The following is a 5,533-nucleotide window of genomic DNA, read 5'->3' as shown; positions in this document are numbered from 1 at the left end:
TGATGAGAGAGATTGGACGTCATGTGCTCTGTGCCTCTTCCCGGACCTCAGCCCTTACGCTGCAAGGGCTCCTGGCTCCGTGGGGGCGGTGTGCCCTCCTCAAAAGCCACGAGGTCTCACGAGGTTAATGCTGGATATTCAGAGGGAGAGATGGGGGAGGAGCGCCAGAAATGGGCAAGGGGCAGCAATTTCTCCATCCACCAGGCCTTCCTTACCTCCTGAAAACCTGTAACCCCTAACCTGCCATTTTCGCTTAACTGGTCTCTCTTAGAGATATATTCCATTAATCAGACAGTTCCTGTTTCTGTGACATCTTCATGTGATGCCTGAGATACAACATAGTCATATTCATCCACTAAGACTGGCTTATCTGAACACATCCTTCCGAACAGAAACAGTATCCACATCCCACTTTCTCTGTGCCCCTTTCTCATGGAAACCCACAGAGACCTTCCATTTAAATTGGAGACATCTTTAATCCATTTTAATTGGAGGCAAAGGCAAGCCTGCTCTGTGAGTTCACATCCCATCATGGTCTGCATAGTTGAGTTCCACGCCAGCTGATACTAAACAGAGGGATCTTGTCTCAACAAATAACGACGACAACAACAAAAACTAAAGGGATATCCAGCACCAACTTCAGGGTTTTGCCTTTATGTTTTTGAGACAGGGTTTAACTTTGTACACCAGGCTGACCTTGAACCCACATAGATCCATTTGCCTCTATATCCAGAGTAGTGGTATTAAAATGATGTGCTACGGTTCAGAAGAAACAAGAGTGTAATATGAACATAGGGAAGCAAAATAAAACAAGGAGATATGTGACTATGAAGCAAATGCTTAGTCTCCGAGATGAGCGACTTAAAGGATAGATAGAAGCCTAAAAAGAAAGAAAAGAAAGATCTGAGTGCACTGGAGGAAAGAGAGGTCCCCTAGCATTTTTTCCTGCTTGTTCTTCCAGTATAATACACAGCTGGGTCCACCTTACCACATCCTGGTGGATACCAACTTCATCAACCTTTCCATTAAAGCCAAACTGGACTTGGTGCAGTCAATGATGGACTGTCTGTATGCCAAATGCCTCCTTTGAGACACAACAAAACTGTGAGCCTCCAGTAACCTATAGTTGTTCAACAGGGAAGGAGTATCAGATGTGTTTCCCTGTAAGTCAGCAGATATCCATGTCAGCTGAAGACCTATAAATGATTATGCTTAGGAGGGTGTGTTAAGCTGAGAAGGAAACCAGAAGTGAAGTCATACATCTGTACTCCCAGCATTCAATAAACAGGAAAATCAGATTCAAAGTCAAAAAGAAATCTTGAAGATTAAAAATATCACACCAGGGCTGGAGAGATGGCCCAGTGGTTAAGAGCACCAACTGCTCTTCCAGAGGTCCTGAGTTCAATTCCCAGCAACCACATGGTGGCTCACAACCATCTATAATGAGATCTGATGCCCTCTTCTGGTGTGTCTGAAGACAGCTACAGTGTACTTATTTATATATAATAAATAAGTAAATCTTAAAAAAATCACACCAGTGAACACATGAACAATTAATAAAACAAAAATGGCATTATTGCTGATAAGGATAAGTTTTAGTGGTGTGAACAGGGATAAAAATATCAAAGTTGCTAAATATTCCCTTAATACAAAGTACATTAGAGAGCAAGGTCCTAACTCCTCAGTCCTGTGAATGTGAAGAAAGGGGAGGAAGCTAGAGGGAAAAAATAAGATTGAATCTTGAAGAGTTTGGATTATGAGGTTTAAGGGAAGACACCATCTCCATAATATGGAGCAGGTGAAGCAGTGAGTGCTGAGATGGAACTCTAGTAAGTTATTCAGGAGCTGAATGTAAGACAATTATTCAGTAACGATACTATATAGAATTTTCAGTGTGCACAATACATCCTTGTATCAGAAGACGATACTGAGACTTTACTACCTAGAGCAGAGAATCAATGTCTGGCTTCAAAGGAAAGACTGACTCCTACTATTGGTTTATAGGACTGGTGACCTCAAGCTAAAGGTAGTCCTAATATACATTTTATAAAATTCAAACCAGGAATATAGCTCAGTGGTAGAGTGTTTGCCTAGCACATATGATGTCCAAAATCTAATATCCAGTACCACACACACTTGAAGTACAAAGCCAGAGAAACCTAGGGCTAAAAGGTAAGACAGGAATGGGAACTGGAAATACAGAGAGTTTATCACACTTGAATGATGTGCACATGATTTCTGGAGGTTTTCCAGCACTGCTCGACCACACACCAAAAAAATCCTAGGCCTCCTAAGAATTATATTAAATCCTTTCTGCCTATGTCTTAGAAATGAAATTTAAAAAAATAAATAAACCCAGATGACTGCACACCTGTTTTCAATATGGTTGATAAAAAAGAAAAATGGTACACTACCACTCTAGGCCAACTGACACTGTTCATTAATGATGAAAAAGGACCAAGATGATTACCAGAGGGATGGGAATTTTCCAAGTTAAAGCCTCATGTTTACTCAGGTTACTTCTAGTTTTGCTCTACCCAGGTTTATTGGTATATGCCTTTAATCCCAGCTCTTGGGAGGCAGAGGCAAGCAGACAAAGCCAGCTAGGTCGACAGAGTAAGGTCCTTAACTAATAGGGCTACAAAGAGACCTTATCTCAAAATTAAAAACAAAGAGTTTTACTCCAGGTCTCCTCCTTAAATCCCACCCTGTACCTGCTAGGTCAGTGCCCTTTAAGAAGCCCTACTTCAGGCTGGAGAGATGGCCCAGTGGTTAAGAACACTGACCGCTCTTCCAGAGGTCCTGAGTTCAAATCCCAGCAACCACATGGTGGCTCACAGCCATCTGTAATGAGATCTGATGCCCTGTTCTGGTGTGTCTGAAGGCAGTGACAGTGTACTCATATATAATAAATAAATCTTAAAAACAAAAGAAAGAAAAAGCCCCACTTCACTCAAGCTTTGTCCCTCTAAAGAGCTCTTGATTTCTATCTCTCCAAAGTGTCCCAAGGTCTACAGAGGACAGTGCTCACTTGTCTCCACAAACACATATCCCTTACACAACAAGCTCCATAAGCTAAGGCACATGGCTTAATCTCTGACAAAGATGAAGAATCTGGCAATTTCCATACTTGAACTATAAACAGAGAGGTTTCATGTGGAAAGTGCACTGTACAGAAAATAGCCACAGGAACAGAACATGATTTCTTTTAATTGGATTTTTTTATTTACATTTCAAATGTTATCCCCTTTCCCGGTTTCCTGTCCATAAAGCCCCTATCCCATTCCCCCACCCTAAGCTTCTATGAGGATGTACACACACACACACACACACACACACACACACACACACACCTCCCCACTTCCTGTCCCTGACATTCCCCTACACTGGGGGAGAGGGGTACAGCCTTGGCAGGACCAAAGGCTTCTCCTCATATTGGTGCCCAACAGAACATGATTTCTAACCTCTCCCCTTATGCCAGAAAAACTATCCAAGTAATGCACACAGTTAAATGATATCAATTTTATTAAAACAAATAATTGATGTTACACTGGGATTGGTTTTTATGTGCATGGCTGTTTTGTCTTCTTGTATGTATGTACACCATAGGTGTGCCTCACCCTCATGAAGGCAAAATGATGGTATCTACCCATCAGATGAATGGTAGAGATGGTTGTAACATATGGGTGCTGGAAACTGAATCTGGGTTCTCTGGAAGAGCAGCAAGTGCTCTTAAGTCTGTTTTTTTTCCTTAAGATTTATTTTTATTTTATGTATGTGAATACATTGTCTTATACACACCAGAAGAGGACATAGAATCCTTTTACAGATGGTTATGAGCCACCATGTGGTTGCTGGGAATTGAACTCAAGACCTCTAAAAGAACAGCCAGTGCTCTTAGCCTGTAAGCCATCTCTCCAGCCTGCAGCAAGTGCTCTTAACTGCTGAGCCATCTATACAACCACTACATTAGGATTCTTAAAATACTTATACTTCAAAATTATTCTCAACTTTATAAATAACTTAATTCATATTTAATTATTACCTATACTATATAAATGTTCAGCTATAAATTGTAACTGTAATTAAATATTATTCTTATGTTCAAGTTTAATCATCTGTGATATATACAGTATATTTAAGGCACCAGTTTCCCTTACGAGGGAGGTAAAGGTTACAGGATCCATTGAGTAGAGGCAGAATGTCTTAGTCCTCCCTTGTGTAGATGAGGAAGATCACAGATCCTTTTAAACAGACAGGAAAATCATAGCTCTCCTTAGGCTGAACCAGAAGCCTGAGGCCCCCCGGGTAAAGGTTACAGGATCCATTGAGTAGAGGCAGAATGTCTTAGTCCCCCTTGTGTAGATGAGGAAGATCACAGATCCTTTTAAACAGACAGGAAAATCATAGCTCTCCTTAGGCTGAACCAGAAGGCCTGAACCCCCCACCCCCAGGTCAAGAATGACTTCAGAGCAGTCCAGAAGCAGTCTAGATGGACAACAGGCTGGTGAGAAGTCCCCAGGTAAGTCTCTTCCTTGGGCTTCTGTTCAGATGCTCATGTCTGGGAATAAAAACAGGGCCACTCTATTTGTAGTGACCAGCTTGAAAGCAGATGGTGTGGGATCTAGATTCTGCTGGCTTCTCTTCGCAATCCGAGATCTCAAATCAAAGCAGTACATCTCATTTCTCTTTCCCTTTGGTGCACTGGCTCAGCTCCTTTAGTATCTCTTTGACATACTTGGAGCTGGGTAATTGAACAGGCTGTCTGGACATTGAGAGACAAAGATTTGGCTTCTCATGAGACCAAATACCAAGGAGCACCTTAGTATTTCTTTGTACTGGTTCATTAATAAGTTGTGCTTCTTGACTGGATCTGTCCTTAGGTTCATCCACTAGAGCAGTCTCAGGGGCTGTTGTCTCTAAAGTAACCATGCTCTCAGGACTTTGATGTTTGGAATAAGGACTTTCTTTCTGAGGACTATAGACACTGTTGGAGGGAAAACTCCCAAGACTTGACTGATGGCTGGGTTTGGTGCACCAGCAAAGCCACATGAAGTACTCAGGAACCTCTGTCCTTAGGTCCCAAATGGGCCAGATCCACACTTGTGGACACAAGGAAACTTGGCAGCCATAGGCACCCCATGTTCTCTGAATAACTTTGGACACTCAGGACTGTCTCTTCTTTGGTTGCTCAAAGGATAGGGCGATGGCTGCTGACATAAGGACATTTATAGGGATAGCAGCAGCTGCAGGTGCCCAATTCAGCATGGATGACAAGGGGCATGCAGGAGGACCCTGTGACCTCATCTGCACAAACAAGACCCCCAAGTAGTGACATGAGGACACTAAGAATGACAAGGAATACCCATCCTTTGTCCTTCCCTTTGCCTTTCCAGACACTGAGCTCAGGGCAAAAATCAACCTCTATTCATACACCTTACACTGACATAACAGGCAGAAAGTAGAAGTGTTCCGACAGATAGCTACTAACAGAAAGGTATCAGCTTTCATCATTATAGGCTTAGATGCTCTT

Source organism: Rattus norvegicus, chromosome X (assembly GCF_036323735.1).
Source record: "Rattus norvegicus strain BN/NHsdMcwi chromosome X, GRCr8, whole genome shotgun sequence".
NCBI classification, from domain to species: Eukaryota; Metazoa; Chordata; class Mammalia; order Rodentia; family Muridae; genus Rattus; species Rattus norvegicus.
The sequence above is the reverse complement of the archived record's forward strand: the minus strand, read 5'-3'. Positions refer to the sequence as shown.